Raw genomic sequence first — 26,403 nt, forward strand, 5'->3', positions numbered from 1 at the left:
ATCTCTAATAGCCAACAAAAATAAGAATTAATAACTCCACAATTTCCTATTCTCCTCCCTAATGATGGTTGCCTAGCAAACCGAAATATGGGGCTCGTTTGGACACACCTTGAACATGCAGCGAGCATTAGGGATACAGCACAAAAATAATTAATCCGTAAGCTTAATAAAATACAAATGAAACCGTCGCGATTCGTCTTAAACTGCTACGGGCGCGTCAAAGCGTTACACAACTGTTAAACGAATTGAGGGGGTAATAATCCAAGGGATACAAGTGATTTTTTTCCTTACAGAGTTAGGAAAAAGTTAATTGTTTGAAGAAATAAACAAAAACTTGGTTGCCTAGGGATATGAGTGAGTCTCTGTTCTGTAGAAAATCAAATGCACGACTAAATATCTCATTTATCTCGTTTGTTTTCGAGAGCTAATTTCTGTATCCAACTCTGTATAGAATACACAATCACTTGTACCCCCTGGGCTTCTCACCCACTCACTAAAAATGGGAGGCAATGGAGACTCGGAGGCAGCGCGTTAGGCTTAGATTTCTTGCGCACTAGGGTGGTTTCCTATTATTTTTTTATTGCCTAAATCGAAAGATTATTACTCCTGGAGTACGCATTTCACGCTTTTAGATTTTTAAATGACGATATCTATTTTTCGCGATAAAATGAAAAGTGAAAATTTTCAAGCTCGCGAAAACGCGACGCGTAAGTATGAATGCCGGGAAATCTCTCCGTGAGACGTATTTCTGGTTCCCGCTGCCGCCCTGTGAGGTGACCTTGAGGCGAAACTTAGCGCTGATACGACGCAGGCTGCTAGCTAGCTGAATACCCTGCTGGCTGGTAGCGCTTGGGTTAAATAAGGATTATTAATACCTTATCAAATGAAGAAAACTTTCCGACCTTAGCCAGTTTTAATAAGTGATTGTTAAGACATGTTTCCCTGAGCTCTGCGCCTCATGCATGCATTGGTAACCTCAGCCGATGTATAACTCCTATCTTCTCGTATAGAAACTAGGTCTCTGTGACGTCACGTGGAGTGGCATCGCATGGGCGCCAATCTGGCCCTTTTCAAATGAGGATAAAAATGGACCATTGCATTCGTCTAAACCGGTATTTCTAACACGAAATAATTTGTATATTATGAATACAGTAATGGTGGGTAACGAATCGCAATCAATGCCTTTCGTTTTCTTTGATGAAGGAAACTACCCTATTGAGAATAGATATCTTTTCAAGCGACATAGAGAACATCATATTAGAACCCCACCATATTTCAAGGTCCAAAAGAAACGATATATTATGAGATATATGTTGTTGGATTTTATATGACGGCTACATTTCATTTTCAGCGAATTCATTTTTCATTCGGCGTCTTCCGCTCACCGTCTTATTTCAATCATTTTGGTTCAACAGTGTGAAAAATTTGGGGGGCGGGGTTTATCGTGTATGTAAATATACCATCACCATACCTGCTTTGCTGCATTACCTAAAAATCCTGCAATGTGGCCAAGAGTTCTAAGTTCCAAGTTTTTTTTCTTTCCAGAGCAAGGCCCTGTGGCCTGATAGTCAAATAATTAATCATAAATGATAAAATATCTAAATAAATAAGTTCTATCTAATAAGTTACATCTATTAATTTTATTATTTGCGATTTCCAACTTTAACATTTGGAAATTCTCGGGGTATACTGAGTAGACCGTTGTCTTCTCTAAGGTACCTTTATTTTCTACATGTTAGCTAAGCATAAGTGGTAATACTATTCTCAATCTTGAGATGCGAACAAATTTTTACTTTGGGGCGGATTAAGGCCGTTGTTTTTGGGGAGGAGGGTTGCTGTTCACAACTTTCCGCGGCGCCATGGTGATATGAAAATATCGCTCAGCAGTAATGTGCCCGAGGTCGGATGTGCGTTAACAAGTGGTTTTTGGATATTCATAAATTATTTTTACTTATTTTTTCATTTAAGTGGTGAAATAAAACCTTTCAAAGGAAAGCCACTTTAAAAATTAGTAACGTTTCAATTTCTACCACCGCTACCCCTCAATTCGTCTCTGTTTCTACTAGGGCCCATGCTCCTATGAAATATCAAAGTGATCATCCTCATCATTATTGGTCAACAATCCTAAGATTGGTTTGAAACAGCTTTCTGTTCCTCTATCCTATCCACTTGAATTTTCATAGCGACGTATTAATTCTCTTTTACATCCTTTATTACCTATCCTATGTAACTTATTCGGGGCAGTCTCTTGTTTTTCTTCCCTTTAACCTGTCCTTCTAACAGTGTTTTCATCAGGCCATCATGTCTCGTAATTTGGCCAGCAAAGTCGTTCCCTCTTCTACCGAAGGCTTTTAGAATACTTCTCTCTTTCCCCACCCTTCTTAACAGTTCTCCATTACTTTCTCAGCCTATCTTTTTATCATCATCATCATTCTTCGGTAGCATCACATTTCATCAAGCGATATTGTAACTAAATGGCTCACTGCGACAAGTGAGAAGTCTCGTAAAAAGACCGGGTGAGCGTAAAGTCTGTCCAATTCACTTTACTGATAGGAGAACAATAGGAAAACGGCTTGTGTTGGTGAGTGATTCTTGTGAACTGAATTTATACATCGCTATGTGTAAACGTGATCGTTATGAGCTGTAGCAGCTATTCATGAAGTAAGCTCACTTGGTGCAAGGACTTTTATTTCACCCAGTAGGCGATTTTCTGAGTATTAACCCGGCAGTGGTCGCGTGGGGTGTCCCAGACACCCCAGTCTTATATAAGCGCTATTTTTTCATGCAATTGTGACTGCAATGACCTGTAACCTCCTCTAGCTGATTTTTTAAGCTTTCTGAGGGTACATGTAAAAGATAATTATAAAATCAATGCAAGTTTTTAAGAAAAATTACTTTTGTCAAAGCTCTGCAGAGTGGGGTGCGCCAGACACCCCACGCGACCGTTCTCGTTACGGTTTGCCGCCGAATGTTTTTCATCCATTTTCATCACATTTGATAGCTACTTTTCTGAAACTGGCCATTCAAGTTGTCTTTTACGTTTACATTAATAAATATTTATTTATTGGTATATTTTTTGCCTAAATTTATGTAAACAAATAGAAAGTTAGTATTTTTTTATAATATTACAGTGATTTTTCTCGAAGTGAGCCACGAAAAATCGATCATGTAATACTTTTAGCACGTTCATTCAGTACACTATGGATTCCTGCAGTCTTTCTAAAAAAAGGAAAAAGCTAATATACTTTGACTTTTGACTGAAATTTTGGATGAGGATTTATTTGTTTCTGACGTCAACTTTTGTAGAAAATGCGATTTCTTAGAAGTGATTTTTTGAAGACTTCGTTCAATTACGTTAGTGCAGTAGTTATTCAAAAAAAGTCGTTATTTACATGTTTCTGTGAATTTACCAGTGAAGGTTGGCTTTATAATACTTACATTCATCGATTTCAATTCATACTAGATGTCAGCTACCTCTAGAGTAAAAGAATGAGTCTTTGCCTTTTCAATGAATCTTTGAGGGAAGAAGATTGATTCTGATGAAAAAGAAGATGGGTGTCATGTAGCTGCGCATGACACTTACACTGAACAACAGTGCAGAGATGATTAACTTTTGTAAAAGGGAAGGGAGCTTATGTACGTTGGGAAGTATGGAGTTGAAACGTGTAATACGCAGGGATCAAGACCAAACATAAGAACATAAAATTGTAGCAGTGTTACTGAGAGGAGTGGACTTATTAGAAAAATAAATTGGATTCAAAACTCGAATGGTTTGTTTTCGTATGATGTTCATTGAAAGAATGGTAGAGAAAATTGTGAATTGCACTAATATTCAGGTAGAGAAAGTCACTGAAAATAATTCTCGTAAAAGAGATAGTGAAACAGACAGGAAAGAATTAGTGTTCCTGAATAGTATTTTACTTTTAGCCAGGGCAAATAAAACTGAGTAACAGAATTTTTTATAGTTTTGGAACCACAATGGATTAGGAGTGGAAATATGTTATTCCTCCATGAGCCATAACATATTTCTCTTTTCCCCTTTATCTTTTCGTTTCCACAACGTGACTGCTAAAGTAGAGAAAATGAAAAGTGGAAAATTAGCACAAAGTACAGATGTATTTGAGATGTTTGCTCGCAATACACGGCAACATTATAGAATTGGGCCATGAGAAAAAGCTGATGAGCAATTGATTCCTTTTCAAAGAAGATGTTCATATAGGCAATATTTACCTTCCAACCCCGCAAAATATAGCATCAAAAGTTTTGCATTGGCAAATTCGATTGTATTTGAAGATGTACCTACTCAGAGTGGCAACCAGAGGGTCCATTTTTTTTAGTTAACGGTCCAAAAGAGGAGTTAAAGCGAATGTTTTCTTTTGTAAACAGAAACGGGAGGAACATAGTTTGAACTACTGATTCAATAATATTCCGCAAGTACATGAAATTCTAAGCAATAATTTGACGGTTGCGGGAACAGTGCGCAAAAAATAAAAGAGATTTAGCACTGAAAGTCGTATAAGTAAAAGAAAGAAGATAATAGCAGCTTATTTTGGTTTAGGAAGAAAAAAGCTCTAGTTTCCTGCGTCGTAAAATGGTCAAAGAATGTAATTCTTTCGCCAACAATTCACACAGCTATATCTATCAATGAATCCAAGACGAACAGATAATAAAAGAAAACCGGAAATATTGACCTTTTATAACTGCACTGAAGGAGGTGTAGCCACATTAGACAAAATAGGCAGCACCTATCATACAAGCAGAAACATCAGGAGATGGTCCATGGCCATTTTCTTTCATTTGCCAAACACTGCTGACATCAGTGCATTTGTTATACGTAGGTATTCTAATTCACTATTACATTGCAAAGAAGTTTTCTTCGTGAGATAACTCGATCGTTAACTATTCCATACAGTAAAATTAGATCGATATTGAACACGATCTCTAGAGACTTGAAAAATAGAGGAATATGCGTAAAATGAGCCTGAGAAAAGGATGTGGAGAAAAATAGAAAAAAGTAGGAAGATGTGTTTTTTTCCCCACAGATATAAAAACAAAAATATACTGTAAACTGTGTTAGAAACTAATGTGCGGTACACATTTGCTGAAAATTTTGAGAAGTGATTAGAAGCAAATAAATAGTTTACATGATTTATTTTCTGCATTCTTTAGATTCAATAAAACTTTTCAATAGCGTGAAACTGAACTTCTATTGAGGACTACATATTTGTTAGTTTACCTTTCCAATGCTGTATATAATTTGTAACAGGAGTATTTCAATAGTTATAAGTGACCGTAATATCATCTTAAATTTTTCCTCAAGAATACATTTTTGGAAATCGATTCAATATCGATAAGTAAATTAATTTAGTACAATTATTAGTATTTACGTAAGGCAAATAGAGGTCGACGCTGAAAATATGATGAGATACAGTGATTGATGTTTATAAAAGTATATGCCATGTATTTATATCTCAACATTTCAACTGTGTCCTTTGGCTGAAACAAAAAAAATTGGCAATTTTTTCGGAGGAACTGGGACTGCCTACTGGAAAATAGGGTAGGTATTCAAAAATATTTTCTTAAAAAAATAAAAGTTGAATTATGGTTTGAAATATATAGTATAGCCATTCCTAAATAAACAAAGGATACGTCGAGATGTGAAATTTTTAAATGATATATAATATTTGAAAGAAATTGAAGAAAATCTTTTGGGGTGTCAGAGACACCCCACGCGACCGTTTATGTTCGGAAAATGGGCGCGACTACCGCCGGGTTAAATGAAATTGCCTCGTAACTCAACGGTCTCCATTGATGCCAATAAGCTGTGTGACCTTGGATGCCTTTTCACATTTTTATGAGTTATAATGCGGCGAATATTTTTCATCATATATTAAAGTTATCGGAGGGCAAATTGAAAGGCTAAGAGAAAGGGTGCGGAGGGATAAAATCTCGAACGAGTTTCCCGAAAGACTGATTGAATGGAGTGAACTGGATATAAAGGGAATGGTATAGAGTAAAGGGTATCCTCAGGGTCATGTGTGCGGAGTCGGTGAAGTAGGGAAAAGGGTCTTTGCAAACTCTGTTTCACCCATTGTCCCTTCGCTATCCTGACGAAATTGGCGAATTTTCCTTCTCGTCTCTTTACCGCTCAATATAACGGAGACCGGTTTCAATCGGAGATATTTACTGTGATTGAGCGTAAAAGATACGAGTCATGGGAAGAGGATGAAATATCCGGAGAATTTTGTAGGCTTCAAACAATACCTTTGAATAGTTTGTGTGGGTTTGACAAATTTGAGGAATGGGTGGTAAAGAGAAGTACAATAGGAAGACAGTGAGAGAAGAGACAGCTACAAAGTTATGGAGAAACCATGGGTAGTCGGTGTATAAGCTCTAGAAGATCGTAATTGGAAAAAAATCAAGGAAGTGGGAAGGCAAATGGAGAACAAATAGAAGGTGAAGGGTGATATTCTTCTTTCTCAAACTTGACCAATCCTCCCCAATCTCTTTCTCAAATGTATAAATGTGATGTTTTCAAGTACTGTGGCGTCTCGTTCCAGATGACGTCCTTGTTAGCCGAAATGCGTCGTACGCTTTAAAGTAACTGAGGAGAGTGTGTTTAAATTTTATTTAAGTACATCGAATTTCCAAAAAATCACGTCCGAATCGGTTGAATTTATCATTAACCTATTTCCGCCCACGGTAGCCATACGGCTACATCCTATCATTTTGAGCACATTAGGCTCTTGAAGATAGCCCGCACTCCTACTTGCTTTTAATTTGTCGCAGATATGGTGTTGAAACTTATAGTAACATAATCCATTTATTAATTAATTTTTTAAGCCGGTCGAAATAAGACTACTCACGTAATGAGACGGGTGCGAAGCGAAATTAACTGTGGATGCCTACTGTTTGTAAAAAACTTGCGGCTATCATAAAAATAAACAGGAAATGAAATTTTATAGATTATCTTCACTATCCTTTGCTCACCATGTTGCCGGATGCCTTGGACACATTGCAATCTCCGAGACGCAAAGCAATAGACGTCATGAGCTGTTCAGAGCATCCGGCAACAGGGCAAACTCGCGGCAAATCGGAGCACTTGGGCCAAAGTTTCTGTAGTTTAAAAATGATCGGTTTTTGGCCTTAAAATCAGCTATACAGGATTTGAATTTCGTGGCATAATTTTTATCTACAATTTATAGTTACACTTGGCGGTGACGAGGTATCTGATGTTGTATAATTTCCAGTGGCGCCGACTCCATGGGGCATGAGGGGCCCGAGCCCCCTCAAAAATTCGTTATGGGTGTGAGAAAAAATTGTCAGGCTTGTCGATTTTCCCCGGAGTGTCCAGATATCGAGATTCGAGTTATCAGGGTTCTAATGTTGATCATGTGATTCTTTTAAATGCTTAAAAAACTTAAAATTCACTACTTCACTACTTAAAATTCGCTACTAATTTCCCGGTGCAAGATCCCCGGTTTGCCCCCCCCCCCCCATATTTTTTGTAAGTCGGCGTCCCTGATAATTTCTATGAGTGATATTGATAGGATGAATCTTCGATGCAAACATATTTTTGGATGAAAATTTTCTGTAGTGAATATTGTAGATAAAATTTTCTGTAGTTTGAAAATGGTGCGTTATCGACCTAAGCTTCATTATTAATTTCGGTTTCTGCTGGCATTAACTGTCTAGTTTTAAAATTTCGTGACGTAATTTTCCTCCACACAGTGTGTATACGTGTCAGGCAGAAGAAACACGTTGATGCATCATAAATATATTTCACAGTAACGACCGTTAATGCAACCCATCTAAATATTTTCACAATCGCAAGCAGAACGTTTTCCGGGCGGAAAAGGGTTTAACAGGATCTGAATATCACCTGCTTTCATGTACGTCAACTCGACGGCAACACGGAAGATCCGTTCTAAAAGTCTGCTGATCTTTCTATCCCTCGGAAATTAGTTTTGGGAGTACAAGTTCTCTGCTCGAGGTCATTACATGATATGGAAGGCTTTTCCCGGAAAATGCATTTCGTCGGCCTATTGCATCCGATCCAATCCCATTGATTAATTAGATCTGGAGAATGGACAGCGATTTTCCTCCACCCCGAGGTCATCCAATTTCACCACCACCGATGTGATCACCTAAATGTCCCCCAGGGATACTTCCACTGTGAGAGACGGGATGCGGAAAAGCAAGTTTTACCAGTGACTCGGTGAACTTCGGGGAACCTCTATTCAAAAGTATAAAAGTTCGTATACGAAAAGCGGAGAGCCTTTCGCCATTCATCTTCACATCTATCCCGGAAGAAATACGGTTGAGCAAGACCCTGCCTAGTTTTCCTGGATTTAAATCAAGTTGTTTAACTTATCCTCTCAGTTTTCGTCGGGATTTTATGCGTCCCTGAGTATTCGAATGCTTTAGTAGAAGTTCGTTGTTGAATGTAGAGGAAAGAGGGAGGATAAGTTTTGGTTAGTAATTTTAAATGAGGACTCTCCGCGATATTTATATTTGTGTACTATTTTGTATATATTTCAAGTTGTTCCTCGATGAGGTATTTAACACAAATATAATCCAGGTTAGGTACAAACATTATTGAGCACAATGAAATACAGAAAAGACTCGAATAAATTTTCGGTGACTCTACCACCTTCCTAAGAGTTAAGAAAAAGATTCATTCCTAACTGCGAGGCATGCGATTGTGCCACCGAAAATTTAGTTGTGTGTGTCTTTTGTGTCTTTCATTGTGCTCTATACTGTGTGTATCCAGCCTGGATTATTTTGGTATGTATTTATATTACAGATATCTATTTACTGTTTTCTCACAAGAAATAGGCTTTTGGGTGGCCAACACACGAGAGATGGCTCTTGTGGAAATAATTATATTGTAAGGAGTGAGTTTGAGAGGTCTATTTTTTAAAGTATAAAGTTAGTATTCGAAGGTAAGCAAAGAGGGATAAACCTTTCGCTAGTCATCTATTCATCCATCTATCTTAGAATAAATAAGGTCGAGGTAGACCCTGCCCAGCTTTCCTTGATTTAAATCAAGTTGGTTTTCACTCACCACTAGAGTGCTGTTCCGGTAAGCCAAAAAACTCACCCCAACCAGCTATATTATCGAGGAACATTAATAAAATAGCGCTTATGTATCGTTGTTGGGGTAAAGTGATATTTGAGAGAAACTTGAATCCAAAATTATCACAAAATTTCAGAATCAATTGATCAGAATAAAAATTAAACATTAAGATTTGGAACGGTTTTTTATTATATATTTTTTATTATTTTAAATAAATGACATTATTAATCAATGACCTATGATTAGAAATTTTCGTCGGCATTTTAAGCTTCCCTAAGTATTCGGATGGTTTAATAGAACTTCGGTGTATGATCTAGAGGTACAACCTTTTTAAAAGAATTTCTGTGACTTTGAAACAGTAGTGTGTCCAGTAGGCCGAACCTTATTTTTCGGAATTGCGAAAAGTTATGTTTTCCTGGTCTCAAAATGATCCAAATGGTGTTTTTATTCACGTGTTAAAATTTGGTTACTTTAAAATAACGGCAATACATAGGACGGCGTTCAAGGGTTAAAATTGACATTAAAGGCTTTAAAAACATTAATCATGACACAAGAGGAACAACCTATTCAATACTGTACCACTAGCATGTAAATCTTGTCATCAGGAGAAAAGTCTTTGCCGAGGGAGGGGAGGGGGTTGTGGGGAAGTCTATAGTAAGCGGTGCGGGACATACCTCAGCGGTGCCGCGGTGCGGTGAGGCGCCCTAGGGGGGGGATTGCATTACGACGGACGATATCTCCTAAACGCTTAGAGATAGGTTAAAACAAACAGAAAGTCGGCCCTGAAGATCTTTACTTTTACATTTTACATAGAAATAGCGCTTTTTCGGCCCCAAAAAACTCAATTGAGGGTCCTTAGTACTTAGGGCCCCTGGGGCACGGGTTGCCGTTATTTTAAAGTAACCAAATTTTAACACGTGAATAAAAACACCATTTGGATCATTTTGAGACTAGGAAAACATAACTTTTCGCAATTCTGAAAAATATGGGCCGGCCTAGTGTCCAGACTTTATTTTTGGAATGAGGAAGGATAAGATTAATGTATGTTTCGGCTTGTATTTTATGTAATGACTTCCCACGATGTTTTTCACTAAAGTGTAGTATCCGCGGAGATACTTATAACTCGAAACTCATTTCTCAGCCGAAATGGGCTCCAAGGTGGTCCACACACCACAGATGACTTTTGTTTAAACGATTACAATGAAAGGAGTGAGTTTTTCAGCCGTCAGAGTTCCACAAGGGAATAGAGTTACAAAAGAATGACGAAAAGGCAGTCATTTCACAGGTGCAGAGCAAGTGTGAGAGATATGCTTTCTTCCAGTTTAAAATTCTGAAAACTGCATTGTTTCAAATCATATTACATAGTAAGTAAACCAAGTCAAATAATTGGTTGAAAGGTATCTTTGTATTGTCGTTCTGAATTTTGGGATGCGTGACATTTTTTTGTATTTGAGAACAGATGTAGCTATAAGGTCAATTCAACACTAAATACAAATTAACCTCCTAAATCTGTATTACGATAATTTCGAGTGCCTCGTGGAAGCGGTCACTTATAGAAATAATTGTCTCGAATTTGTCACCATAGTTTCGTATCAAAAACGAGACGAGAAACTAGAATCTAGCGGGAACACTGTCCACCGTGTTCTCTTTACATCATCCTCGCTCTGAAATGGTTGCTCTTGAGTGAAAATTCTGTTGTTGAAACACATTTGTATTCTTGAATGTTAAAATATAAATTATTCAATTGAAATTAATTTGAATTGCTTTGACTTTTAAACAAATTCATTTAACCACAGTGCATTATAAACAAAAAAATACATTTAACCTCTGTGATTCAACATATTTTAATATTCATAATTCTCATTTGCAATAAGCTTTTAATCGCCCAGCAAGTATCTGCTTCCTAAAATTTTGTGATGTATTATCCGATTAAAAATCACATATAATCACCTTCCGTCAATATATCACGATACATTGGATTATATCGGCTAATCTTACTATCGGATGTTTATGGAACATATGTGAAGTATTATTGGGCGATAATGTTATATCGAACGATTTGCCCAGAACTTTTTATTTGGCGTAATTTTTTGTTTTTTTGTTGGTGTGGTAATATATCACGATTATTATCGGACGACCACTATGTTCATAACGCAATACAGTAAACCTTCTCCTTACTATATTAACCAGCTCCGGAAGACCAATCGTAAAGTGAATTCAATTTATTTTAGAAATACATTATTTCCGGACTGGAAATAAATGAGAGCATCAGCGCATATAACTATCGTCATGTTAAAAACTGTGTTTCGTTTACAAATTAGGCGTAGAATTGCATAATTGATGACATAAATTATTGTTATTGTGGAAATAAAATTGGCGTATATTATTAATTAAAGAAGCGCGCGAAAATCACATCAGATCTTATTTATTTTATTTATACACGTACCACCAAAAACAGCTCATATTGGCCTGTACATCGGGGTTTTTCAACAATTTTACAATTTCATGTGCACAAATGGCCGAGCTCTGGATTGGGGCAACCTACCCAGGCGGGTCTCGAAACCACGATCCCTTGTCTGGCAAGCGAAGACTTTACCCCACTGCCGCCGATGCCGGATTATTTTGAATATTTATCCATCTGCTGTATTGTAGTGACCTACAATGTCCCATATGGTCTAGTGGCTAGGATATCTGGCTTTCACCCAGAAGGCCCGGGTTCGATTCCCGGTATGGGAATTTTTTTGCCGGCCTCGGTGGCGCCTGGGTAAAGTCCCCGATTGCTAACCTAGAGGTCGCGGGTTCGAATCCCACCTGGGTGAATTGACCACCAACCAGGGCATGGATGTTTGTGATTGTCAATCAAGTTAATTGTGAGAGAGGACAATGTTGTCCTAAATTCGCTTGGAAAATAAAGACGAAATTATTATTATTATTATTTATTTTTTTATCCTTTAATTTTCTTCAGTTTTCACTGAGTTTTTTTAATGTATAGAGCACGGGTTCTCACCAAGGTAACTCTTTACTATTGAATTGCGTTGCGAGATTTTCTCGTGATATGGCAGGTTGAAATTATTACAGCCTTTTGCAATTTGATGAATACATTTGGATGAAGGTTGAGTATTTTGAAACTGTTTTTTTTACATGTTTTGGGATGATACCGGTAGCTGAGATGACAATTGGAGCTATATAAACCTGTTCCATATTTCATATTATATTTATTTCTATTGCCAATTCTTGGTACTTATTTATTTTTCCGGCTATTGTCTTTTCGATGTTATGCGACAGCGGCACAGCAATATCAACTATGTAACAAGTTCTATATTTTTTGTCAATCAACATTATATCTGGTCTATTATTAACTATAGTTTTATCTGTTTGGATAGGCAAATCGTAGTAAATTTTAAATGCGCTGTTTTCAAGCACTGTTTCGGGGTGGTATTCATAGTATGGGGTCTTCTACATTTGTCATCTGTTATGCTTTTAACACCCAGGAAGTACTTTGCATAATTTTTAGTGCGGACAACCTGGCCTTGTATTACCAGCATGAACCCTTCGGTTTCTCCATAAAGTTCAACCAATGGCAACCATTTGTTTGATGAGATTTTATCAACATATGGTTGATTAAGGTCATTGAAGTGTCGTCCATGTAATTCCTTGTGGGCCCATAGTTCTACCTTTCTATTGAATAGAACGGTTCTTGTGTTGGTTGGTCCATAGGTCGTGCCATTTTTTAGATTTAATGATATTAATTAATTGTCGGCATGTAGTTTTGATTTGTGCAGCATCGAACTGTTTGATTTATTGTAAAAGAAATGTTTTAGTCCATGTTTTTAATTTTTGAGGAGCTGCTGCATATCAATTACCTCCCATGTAGTGGTGTAGCGTTAGTCTCTCTATTGCAGCCTTTGGTGTAAATTAAATTTTGTTAATGATGTACGTATTGATCTTTCTATTCTATTTCGGTTTTGGTCCAGTTAATCACTCCTAATTTATACGTCAACACAGGTACCGTAAAAGTATTGATGGCTTTGATTGTATTTCGTGAATTTAATTCTGATTTAAGAGTGGACATTAGTCTTTTATTGAATTCAGTCGTTAATTCCTTCTTGATCTGTTTATGTTGTATTTTGCTCGCAGGAATCCAAGGTATTTGTAGTTCTCATTTTCTTCCATAGATATTATTGACTAATCGTCGTAATTCTGAAGTTACCATGCTTGATATTATTATTAGTATTCCCTATGTAGTTTAATAACGCGGTATTTTAAGATAGTCCGATTTATCGCCTTGTCTTGGAGGGGGATGATATGTCGAGGGATTTGCTATTGGTTGGAGTCGCATTTTCTGGAGGCAGATGTGCTGTTAGTTCATTGGAATCGCTCCTCTGGCTAATCAACTACTCTCTCTCTCTCTCCAATTTACAGGCAGAAGGAGCAACTGGGGTGCGACGCCTTTTGCGAAAGGGGTGATCCCTTGCTCCCCCTTGGGGGTTGACCTTCCCGCCCTCCAATGTCTCCTTGGATGCCGTGAAGAAGAAGTCGAGAGGCTTGGCAGAAGGAGCAAGCAAGCATCTTATGGCCGACCCTCTGCTCTATTAGTAGGGCCACTGTCCGGGGGTGAGTATCGACACATTATATAGTTTTACATTCATAAAGGCTGAATCATTTTTCCATCCCTTTGGAGGGACAGCTCCAGCGATGGCGGAAAAATCTACGACCACATACTACCCCGCAAGCCGCGTAAAAAGGCGAGTGGTAGGGGGTGTTAGGACACCTCCTGGCAGCCGTTTACTTGTAACAAAATTACGACGAGTATTTATCGAAATCCTTTTTGGCTCAGGGAAAACGAATTCCCTCACCTATCCGTTCGGCAAAATATTTCTCTTAATTTAGCGCTTTTGCCGGGCCTTGAAATATAGTGGGGATCTAATGTGACGTTCTCCTTGTCGCATTCAAAGATATCTCTCTATACTTAATTTCTCAAGCAATCTTAAGGTCGTTTTACACGGGGTACGTACTTGCACAATCTGGCGTGTGTAAGATGGCGCAGTTAAAATTGGGTCACGTAAAGCGGTGAATTGCAAGAACACAAGCGAGAATGCGTGGACGTGGGATGGCAATATAGCCCCTGTTCTAATTTTTTTCATGCATTCGCGCGATTCCGCGCCATTTTAGAAATTAATACAGTTTTAACCTGCTCATTGTTCATTGTAAAACGGACTTTAAGCCTATCGCACAGCCTCCGAGTCTCTAGTGGCTCCCAGCCTAATTCCATTGCATCTGTAACCCTGTCTATAAGCCCATAAAACGACCGTTTCTCATGATCATTTTTCGCGATATCTTCAAGGAAGGAAATCCCTTTTTTTCCATCACATGGCACGTCTCTTTTTCCGTCGCAGAAACCGTACCTGGGACCGTCCTTCAGAACACAAAGCCGCTAACAGCGATTCTAATGCCACGTTTGTCTTTAATGGAATGATAGTTGTAAATACAAAAATGACGTAATTAGTGATGGAAAAAAGGACGGTGGGAATGACCGTGTGATTAAGGAAATGATGGGCCGAACGAAAACTCTTTTGGTCCCTGAAAACCTATAGCTTCAGCTATTCTCTGAGGGACGGAATAAATGGTTGTGTAATTCAGGCTAACCATCCCATTGATTCGTCGTCATTAACAGTCAAAAACTCAAAGATTGATTTTGCGGAGCTCTTCATTATTCTCTTCAATTCGCAAGCCTTTTCGTAGTGACACATTTCTTCTCTTTCATCCTTTATAACCTGTCCAATGTAACTCATTCGGGGCCGTCCCTTGCCCTTCTTCCCTTCCACCTGTCATTCTACGATTGTCTTCATCAGGCCATCGTACCTCATAATGTGGGCAACTAAGTTGTCCCGTACTCTCTTTAAGATTTTTAGAAGAATTTTCTTCTCTCCCACTCTTCTTAGCACTTCCTCACTGCTTACTCGGTCGATCCATTTATCTTCATCATTCTTCGGAAGTACCTCATTTCGAATGCTTCCACTCTTGACTTATCTCTTGCTGTCAGCGTTCAAGCCTCGCTTCCATAGAGAAATACCTTCGATATGTAGCGTCTTATGAGAAGATTCTTTTTTTTAGTAGAAAGCCCTCTTCACGTATGCTATTCTACTGATTATTTATTTCTTGCTTCGTCCGTCGTTGTTAATTCGGTTTCCTAGCGTAGAAAACTCTACCACCTCTTCAATATTTTGCAGTCCTAGCATAATGTTTGTCCCAGTCTCCTCTCTTTTGTGGGATACTAATATCTCAGTCTACTATTTGTTCATTTTCAGCCGTCATCTTGCCATTGTCCGTCCCATATTTGTCAAAATATTCTACAAATCGTTTTCTGTCTCGGCTATGATTACTATGTCGTCTGCATATCGCAGCATTTTAATTTTTTCTATGTGGATATTGACACCTAAAACCTTCTCCTTGATTTAACTGATGGCTTTCTCGATGTAAATATTAATAATTATGGGGGACACTGTACACCCTTGTCTCACTTCTTTTCCATTTCTTGCATCTGCACAGTTGGGTCCACATTTTATCACAGCTATTTGGTTTTTATAAACGGTGCACAATTCTACAATCATTTTTTAGCATTCCAATTTCTTTCAGAATTCTAAGCATTGAATTCCATTCCACCTTATCAAATACCCTTTCCAAATCGACAAATGCTATCCAATTCGGTTTGTTTTTCTCCATTCTCTTCTCTATGAACAGCCTTAACGCCAAAATTGCTTATCTTGGGCCTTTTGTTTTCCTAAATAGAGATTATCCTCATCCAGGAATTCTTCTGCTCTTTGTTCTATTCTCTTGGAAAATGTTTGATTATTTCTTATAATTTTCTAAGTATAAAAGAAACCTTAGTTTTATTTCTGTCAATTCTTTTGGACTTCTAGGGTCACGACACGAATAAACGTTTATTCTTATTATTATCATCATCATAATTCTGGGGGAAGGAAAATAATGATGATAATAATTATAAAAATAATATAGTAATAATGATAAACCTTAATAATAATATTAAAAAATAATGTGATTCAGTCTTAGCAATCCTCTTGATTCATTTCATGGATTTCATAGATTTTGGGAGTCGGTCTTTTAAACCGGATCACCGGCCGGCGGCGGTTGTGAGTTGAGTTCCCCTTTAAGAACGTCGTGGAGTGAGATGAAAAAGAGATGAGAGGGGCTTTTAAAGGAGCGGCCTGCCCTGAGTGCGTGTACGCCGCTGAGATCCCCAGACTGCCGGGCGCGCACCAGGCAGGGCTGCCAACCTCCCCGTCAAACGTCATTTCGAGGGACTGGCCCGAAATATTTTCGCGACGAGGAGATGGATGTAATCTATTTTTCTTTGCAACTTAAGTGGAACGGAGTAGGAGTAAATAGGGGTCTCTCTGGATGAGATTATCTTGAATTCTAGTAAAGTTACTAAAAGGAGGGTAAAAAAATAGTTTCTTTTTTGACCACAATTTACCCCAATTATGATCATTGCAGTATATTTGGCCAAACATTTTAAAACGCCCATGCTCAGGCCGGACTCGAACCGACGCGCAAAGGTTTGGCAGGCGAGGACTTAACCCCTGCGCCACCGAAGCCGACGAAAGAAATTAAATATTGAACACTACATTTTTATTTATGATGTAAAACTTAAACACTTGCTCGAATAAATTCGGCCATAGCCATAATCGTCGAGCGATGTTTCACTAGATCATTTTTATCTCTTCATTACCGGAAATATAAAGAAATACCTTTGTCAACCGGGTCGATTTTTACGTAATTAATTACTAACATTATTTCACGACATTTTCATGAAATGTTATTGACACCACTATACTTAATTGCGTATAAATAAACCCATAAACCTAAAACCTTTTTCATATGTTGTAGTTCACTATACTATATCTACTAGATTCACATTATGATATGATTTTGTAAGAAGTAAATTATTATATGAATAAATATTAATTCACAAGGAGAAAGAAAACTAATAATAAATCTCTGAGAACGCTAACCTAAAGTAAGTTCTTAATATAAATTTTTAGAAAAAAAAATGTATTGCTTCTTGGGGAGGTTACAATTAGGCCGAAATTATGTTTCAATTAAATATAGGTGTGATACGACGTCCGAACCTTCTATTTTACCGTATCTTGGAATTTAAAGATAAATTTAGCCTAGTGTTAACGTATTGACTAACCTTCACATTGAGGTTTAAAGAAAATTTTTATTACGCGTCAGAAAGTTATGAATAATCATTTTATTTTAAAAATGTATTTTTTTAGAATCGTGAAAAAATCGTGAAAACGGGTAATATGAATGGCACATGAAATATTACAGCGATAGGTACTGGATTATTGAATTACCAATATTGAATACGGAAAATCTTCCAGGGGGAAGATTAATTTACCAGGTGTCATTGTAAGATATCGGAATAACATCAAACTTCATCGTTCGTTGAGGTAGGGGATAAGCTGTTGAGAAACTGATATGGAAAATATGCGATACATATATATTGTCCCCTGACTATTCGTCTAGAAGAAATATTTAGAACTGTTCTTTTTAATGAACAGATTGAAAATGAGCAGTTCATAAAAAAAAACAGTTTAAACCCACCTCTGCAGTAGTTCCTGAAACTATGGCCGGTATGGTCTACCCTGAAGGTGTGGTATTCACACGCCTGTGACTTAATCCAGAGACTTACGGTGTGAAAAGACATATCACTCCTCAACCATCCATCGGGAACAATGGATCTGACAGGCACAGCGCGCGTGTTTTTTTCATTTCTCCGCGCCGTAAGGTCGCACAGACCCTTGACGCTCAGGGTAGCCATTAATTATGACTCGCTCTATGCAGCCTTTCTGTTTCCCCCAGTTTTGTTGACAGATCAGTGGCAGATTATTTAGTGTTATAAAGCAATATAAAATCACACTAAGCTAAATGACTGAGAAAAACAAAGAACACTGATATTTTAGAATTCACGTGCAAAATTACATTAGATTTAAAAATACTAATAGCCTAAGTAGCACGTTAAACACCTTGCTGGATCGGTTCGGGGCAGTATAAGAGTCTGTAAAGAGGTCTCACATAGCACGAAAGACTTCATTAATGTGTTAGAATACACTAATAATTGTATTTTAAACTTTAAAGTTGTACCACTGAGCCATGCTAAGAGTTAATAATGATTTTTCGCCTTTTGCTTATGTGCCACATTGCGCCTAAACTCATCAGTTTAAATATTGCGTCTGGTGGAAGGTTAACGGGAAGTTGTTGTTGTAAAGGGGATTTTTTTACGTGCACCATTTACTATGTAGTCCTCTATGTTAAATTTCCTTCTTGTAATTTCCTTGTTCAAGCAAGCATAGTAGCAAGGAAATAATTCATCAGATGCTACATATGGAGCATGTTTCTCTATAGAAGCGAGGCTTGGACGTTGACAGGATCAGAGAAGTCAAGAGTAGAAAGCATTATAAATGCAGTGCTACCGAAAAATAATGAAGATTAAATTGGTTGACCGTGTAAATAACGAGGAAGTGCTAAGAAGAGTGGGGGAAAAGAGAAGTCTGCTTAAAACCTTAAGCAGAAGACCAACTTAGTTGGCCACATTTTGAGGCACGATGGCCTGATGAAGACAATTCGAGACTCAAATCACCGATGGTGGCGCTGAAAGCAGTGACGTTGTTTGCCAATATGGCTGACGCATCGAGGATATTGTTTTGATGATAACATAGGTGCAATAGGATAAATTGTCGAGCCAATGCGATAATTAAAGTAGAAAATATCTAAGAAGATTTTCTTGGCTTTTAGGTGTTTCAATTCCCACGGGCAAGGAGAAATAGCAGTTAAGATTAAGGAGTTAATAAATTTCAGTTGAAATATCCTCTACTATATCACGGACATTACTCAAAGGGTTCCTAAAGACCATAAATGAGTGACTGCCTTAAAAATAACATTATTCTCAGCCGGCTAGAAAAGAAAAAAATGCAATACGTCGGTTACCCCAAGTGCATTAAACAAACAAACCACCGTCCCAGTAAATGATGAATTGTAGTAAAAAATGGCAACTGAAAAGGCATTTTACATTAATATGAATGCTTAAAATATATTACTTGTGACTTTATGATGGCTTAATATCAAAATTATAATTAGAAAAATCAGTAAATTCCCAGAAATACCAATGATTTGTCAACGTGGTTTTCTTCCTATCCTCGGAGCTCTACTTCCGAATTCGGCCAATAGTTGGCGTATTGCTTGTCTGGATTCTCGAATAGTAGAAGGACAGGTGGAAGGAAGGAAGGGCAAGAGACGGCCCCAAATGAGTTAAATAGGACAGGCTGTAAAGGATGTAGAAGAGAAGAAATACGTCGCTATGAAAAGGTTAGCGGATAGGAGAGAGGAATGGAGAGCTGCGTCAAACCAATCTAAGGATTGTTGACTCATGATGATGAAGTTCCTTGTTGTTGAATGGAGATACACAACCTTTGTAAATTTTTACCTGGCTCCCATTTCCTTACTTTAGGCGTTTCGTTGTTAGGGTAATAAAAAAATCTGTGAAAATTTAGAAAGGGTGTCGAACTCGATTCAACATGAATTTTCATCTAGTGAAAGCCGAATCCATCGAATTCTTCTCTGTTGTTACTTAAACCTTTGGGAATTTTGCCAGGAATATCATATCGCTGTGAAATTATTTTCGGAGTTCTAGCCTCAAAACATAAAGTACAAGTACTCGTATAATTTAAGGGAAGCACTACGTTCCTCGAGGTGCGAGTCTGCCCATGGAGAGGAAATGACCCCATACCCAGAATAAGTGCTATTGACGCACCTGAGGCTTATTTTACGGTGAGCTCTACCTTCACCTAGACATAGCAATTTGAAAAATTCCGCTTCGAATCACTTAGTGAATGAAAATGTTATTATTCATCGCTGAAAGCTCCTGTAAAGTGGAAACAATTATTTCCAAGGTTGATTGCCAATTATTCATAGCATTAGGTAACTTAATCTTTAGGCTAATGGCATAAATTTAAGGAAAATACTTAGTGGAGACCATTTTCAAAGGTGTCGGGAATGTTGACGATTTATCATTACTTCATTGGCCGTCCTGTTATCATATATAAGGGCGGCCAATAGCAGTATCATGGTGGATGATTGGCTGAATATGCAGGGAAAGTATGAATTTGCACCAATCAAACTATTATGAATTTTTTACATGCATATATAAATAAAATATTATCGCAAATGAACTGTTATTGACTGTCTATAACCAATGACAGTCTTGATAACCATCGTTACTAATGTACCATTAGAAATAATTTGCTTTCGAAAACGAAGTAATCGATTTCAACTATCGCTAGTGAGTTCCCCAACGCATTGGCGATGTCCAATATGAAATTAATTTTGACTTAGATTGTCTAACACATTGCTTTACTTTCGAGCAGTCGTTGCCTTGCCAACCCATTCCTGCGGTATCATGGTAGAGGGTTGCCTAAATGTGTAGGGGAAAGTATTATTTGGTAGTGGAGAGGTGGGCGTGTCGCAGAAAGACCCTTTCAGTGTTTACCCTCTTTACCCCACCCTACTCGCCCGTCATTTGCACTCACCTCTTTCATCCCTACTTACCCTCCTTACCCCCACACACAGTCTACCCTCTCCGCACGCATACCAACCCTCTCGATTGTAAATCATCCACTCCACTCAATCAAGTCATTCCTTGGAAAACCTGGAGCGTCAGGGATTTTTATTCTGTATGGAAGGTCGGAGAAAATGGATTACGTGCCCATGAGTTCATAGTATTGCATTTTTGAAGTCTGAATCTCACCATTATTTTTTCCACCCTTTCCGAGCGATAGCTCAAGCGATCGTTCCAATGAAGATGGAATAAAGACCGTTTCACGAAATCATTTTTAAACCAAACCAAAATTATTAATGATTTTTAAGCCGAAAACGCACCGTTTTTCTTCACCCTGCATTACATAAAATAATAAATAAAATTAATAAATCAGAAGTTTAAAAAGAATCAGATGCTTTTTTGAAAGAGTTATTCGAAAAGGTTAATTATAGAGGTTTTCAAAATTTCAGCGCAGTTTCATGGAACAAATTCACGTGATAATTGGCAATAGAACCATAGTGCAGTCTTAAATTGTATAAGCTGTGAAGTTGTCACTTTTCATTGTGTTTTTATTCACAAATTCACTTGATAGGACCATACTGCTTTATTTAATTGTATATGCTGTGAAATTATCACTTTTCAATGTGTGTTTTCTTGTGAAATAGGTACTTTTATCTGGTTTTTAAGACCCATATTAGCGTCAAAATGTATTTCAGGAAATGCAACTTCCTAAAAATTTCCAGGGGAGGAACACTCGAATAAGGGCGACCCCATCATGAGCCGGGTACCCCCAATCACCCTAGATACCCCCTGGCTGAGCCTAAATAAAAGAAGGAAAAAACGGGTCGTAATGCTGAAGGATAGGCGGAGTGCATATACAGTTTGACGTTGAGAGTATGATCTAAATTGTCGTATAGAAGCGATTACATTATTTTTCAGACCACTACTTCCCATTTATGATTTATTTATTCTCATACCACCGAATACAGAATATGATGGCCATTTAACATCGGGGTGTTCCATAAATTTCACAAGTACACGTGTACAAATAACTATGCCCTGGAAAGAGGTAACCTACCAAGGCGGGACTCGAAACCGCGACATCTTGTTTGGAAAGCGAGGACTTTCATGATCAGCTATCTAGGGTTAAATTTCGTGATATAATTTTCTCCACCGTATATTTAAAGAAGGAAGTGTGAGGAACCCGGAGCGAAACGGGGTAATCGATTTTAAGTACGAAAAAACGGCAATAAATATATTATAATATTGCTATATAACTAGGTAGCAATAAATATAACTATATATAGTCCGGATTGGAGTTGCGTAACTTATAAATTGGAGTTCGGAAATGGAATGTGCATTCCATTACTTTAATCTATGTCCCAAGTGAGTTTAAAATTTTAGCCGAATATTCTTCTTGCAAATAGTGAAAACAGTGTGGAAAGCCAGAGTCGGCTCCTGCAAAACTTTTCTAATGGGATATGCGGGTTGCGTATCCAGTTTCCCAGGGGTTTCGAGAACGACGACGAAGAAATTGATGGCAAGAAAGTATCTATGCTAAACACGAAAGGTATTTTAATATCTCTTATTCCTTAACCCGAGCTGCTGTGATATTAATAAATCGTCAGTCCGATTACGACCATTTAAAAAAAAAATCAACGAACACCGTCATGCGTGCATTGCGATTCTTTTCTTATGGGGTGTGACTCAGTCGAGAGCCTCAAGGAGTATTCCTCCACCGTATCTCAGGAATGATAAGTATGGTCGTTCACCTCAGTACGCGTGCATTTTCGAATTTTCAGTAGACATAGTTATTGCCACTTACGCAGAACCTTTTTTGCACCTAACCCGATAACGCCGAGGGTAGGGATAACACCATATGGTACCAACAAGTAGTGCAATACTAAACGAACCTTTGTTGTTATTTATTGTAATTTGTTTGGGATTTTGAGAGTTTTGAACCTGTAAGCATATTTATAATTACTTTTTCCAGAAAAGTTAGCTTTTTAAGCAAGATTTGACATTTTTGAGTGATTTAGGATGAAAATGAATCTTTCTTCTAGTGTGAAAAAAAGAAAATATTCAACGTTTTTGGTATTAAAATGTGAAATTACTAATTTTTATTTAATTTCGACTTTTTGACCCCTTAAAGGCCCAGCGGTACCACATTGCACCAAGCTGTATCTTCAGACCAATAGTGCTAAAAAGTATAAAATCTGCATCTAATTAAAGAGAATTTGATTGATTTTAACATTGAATATTACGAAAAAGTTCGGATGATATTTTTAAATCAGGCGTTATCGGGTTAATGAAATTGCTTACCCCGTTTTGATCTGCGTTCTCCTATATGCTACACATTTTTTTTCACTGAGAAAAATGATTCTCAAATGATCCCTGTAATCCTTAGTGAAAAAATTGATCGCGTTATTTCGACTCGAGCGGCATTTTCATCCCTTACTTCTTTATTCCATCATTTCCTCCCTTCCAACATTTCCTCCCGGCCGTTTTTCCTCACCCCCTGCCATCCACCTTCTCGGTATTTTTTATTCTCAGCCAGCCCTCTCCTGGAATCTCATTTCCACCTCCTCAGCCTCGCTATCGACCTTTTTTTTACCTCAAAATGGAGGCGTTATAAAGTGTATTAGATCATTCCCACCCAGTCTTCTCCATTCTATTTTTTTCTTTAATATTTCAGCTGCGATCTTAGGTTTTTTGTCTATTCTCAGGAATGTAACTCCCAGACCTCCTTGCCTAGAGTTCTATTTTTTTTAATCGTCTTAATTTTTAAATGGACTAGCTTTTTCGTGGATCTGTTTTTCTTGCCATCTCATATCACCGCTAAAAGACCTCAGCAGGCTTCATTATGACTTCATGGTGCCCATTTTTGTTTCAAGGTTTTAGGGAAAATGTTCCTGCGTACTTGCAAGTTGTTGAAATATAACCCTGCGATATATTTTGGGTTATTTTATTTATTTAAATATTCTACTGACAGAGGTCTATTTAAATTGCCTCATTCACTCGTATAAAATCGTATCCGGCTCGATTTTGTGTAAGTTCTTTATATCCATGATAAAAAGAAGAACACAATGGTAATTTCCACACTTTTAATGTCACAACTCAGCAACCGACCATGGTTTCAACACGTAAGTGTCATTTTCAAGGAAAAAAAAACTTGAAAATTACACTTATGTGTTGAAACCATGGTCGGTTGCTGAGTTGTGACATTAAAAGTGTGGAAATTACCATTGTGTTCTTCTTTTTATCATGCTCATTCACTCATTTCTTTAATTGCTAATTGCAGTTGAGAGTAATGGTTGTGTATGAATTCACTGGCACGAAGAATATGTTATTTGATTAAATCCGGCTAAATTAGAACATTCGAAGCCAGTATATTCCTGTATGGACTCTTTCAAGCAGTTTCCAGGGTTGCAAATGAGCTTTGCATAAAATTTTCAGCGAATTTTTGAAACAAATCACATTCTCTGCACATCTTCAATGCTACCCAAGGCATTGCTTCAATATACCCCAGAAAAGATATGGTATAGTACGTACCTGATATAAAGATATCCATTCTTAGGAAAACATTAGATGCAGAATCTATGCTACCCCAAAGGTTAAGGAAATAACTATAATTCAAGTATTCTACGTTTTTTAATGCTACGTTATTCAAGTTCTTAGGAAGGTTTTTATGGAGTATTTAAGTAGCAATTTCCCTTCTCTCTTTTTATATTTAATTCACAGTTAGGGCTAATCCTTTTCATTCTATCTAAAAATCCTATTATTTTCCTTCCTGTTCTTCGTTTACCCAAAACTCTACCCTCTAACACTGTTTTCAACATCCTCTCCCCTCTAAGTACTCCCTCCATCCATACCTTCTGTCTCCTCCGTATCTCATCTAGAAATTGTATTGTTAGGGCAGGAGTAATATGATACTGATCTCAATTTATTTGTGGATTTTGTTCATAAAATACGATTTGCACGCTATTTATTCATAGGGACATAATTATTTTTTATTTCTAATCGTTAGAGTTAATAGAACAGGTTAGGTGTAGTCTACGGACCTAAAATTGAAAGGGAAAAAGTAGTCGTCAATGGCCGTAACGTTTAATAAATTTACAAGGGAGGGAAGCCACGTTTTTTATGTGATTGAGTGGCAATTTCAATGAGGGTCATGAAGTCTTTACGTCCGAAGGAATCATAATTTCGTCTTCGGGAAAACATAGGAAACTTTTATTTACGAAGTGAAGGCTGTTCTTTTTGGAGTGCAGACTCTGAAAATTCAAAAGTGTAAGCTGTGCAGCTAGCCACTACTTTTATGTTTCGCGAGAGTTAATATCTACCCCTTCTGAGTAAGTTATGGATCTTATTGATTACCTTTTAAGTATTTATAATATTTTCTCGTATAAGTTCCCTTAAAGGAGGATGAAGGCCCTTTCGAGGCTTAATATGTGCTGTTGCTGTACGTAATCGACCGAGTTAGTAATGATTTTCGTAAACGACCGAGTAAGTAAAGTTGCATACCCGGAAATGTATTTAGGTATTCTGAGTCTTAAAAACCACATAAAAGCACCTATTTCATAAGAAAAAACACAATTTAAAGTGATAATTTCACAGCTTATACAATTAAATAAAGCAGTATGGTTCTATCAAGTGAATTTGTTCCATGCAAATGCGCTGAAATCTTAAAAACCTCTAAAATAACCTTTTCGAATAGCCCATTCAAAAAAGCACCACGTTATTTTTAAACTTCTGATTTATTTATTATATTTATTATTTTATGTAATCTTTTTACGATGAGTGTGTTGTAAATAAAGCAACTAATGGAAATGTAGAATTTTAAAATTGCAAAACTATTGGTTCAAGTAATGTGCCTGTAATGTTATACGCTTCACGATAGACGCTTAAGGTTCTCTTTTATCGTCTGACACTTTCTTGATTGAAGCTTTCGCGGCTCATGGTGATTAAAAGAGAGAGACATACGGGTGTATTCCGCGTAACTTAGTGGGGATTTCCCCGACGTTTCGTGACCGTCTGCTGGTCTCTTCTTCAAAAAATGATGCTGGAATTTGTTTTTTTGCTGCCTTTTTATTTCAGATGGGAGGGGTGGGCAGGGGTAGCAGTACATGGAACCCAGTCATCCACAACATTTCGCCATCTTCCCCCTCATGTCCTCACTCCTCACTCCCTCTGTCAACCCCTCCCACCTGAAATAAAAAGGCAGCAAAAACCAAACCCCAGTATCATTCCCTTGAAGAAGTGACCAGCAGTCGGTCACGAAACGTCGGGGCAATCTCCACTACGTCACGCGGCACACATCCGTATCTCTCTCTCTTTTAGTCTGACATTTTATTTATTTTTGTATAATATTTTTATACTAGGTAAGCGAACAGTTTCAAGAAACTCATGAATACATAGACATTTAAAAAAAAAATGGTTCAAGTAACCTGAGTGTTTTATATTACACCCATCATATACACTTCACGACAGACGCTAGTGTTTTGGGTCACCTAAATAACCATTCCATTGATCATCCAAAACGGTCGAAATATTTAACGGAAACAGATTCATAATATACCAAATCATTATTTAGGATTTTTTTCGATGTAAACACTTCAAAATTCTCTACTTAATTGATTACAAAACCTGAGGAAGTAATGTGTTATCGTTCTAGCCGACGAAAAATCATCTTAATTATTCTAAATTC

General features: G+C 37.5%; 1 long non-coding RNA gene and 1 other non-coding gene across 2 annotated transcripts in view; both read left to right on the forward strand.

Moving 5' to 3' along the window:
- Positions 1–26,403, forward strand: part of LOC124169426 — a 313,573-nt gene that overhangs the window by 215,645 nt on the left and 71,525 nt on the right. The window contains exon 2 of the long non-coding RNA XR_006867128.1: positions 13,502–13,693. This is a non-coding gene — a long non-coding RNA (uncharacterized LOC124169426). The remainder of the gene's footprint in view (positions 1–13,501; positions 13,694–26,403) is intronic.
- Trnae-uuc lies at positions 11,744–11,815 on the forward strand. Its single transcript has one exon. It is a non-coding gene; the product is annotated as a tRNA-Glu (tRNA).

Source organism: Ischnura elegans, chromosome 12 (assembly GCF_921293095.1).
Source record: "Ischnura elegans chromosome 12, ioIscEleg1.1, whole genome shotgun sequence".
Lineage (NCBI taxonomy): Eukaryota > Metazoa > Arthropoda > Insecta > Odonata > Coenagrionidae > Ischnura > Ischnura elegans.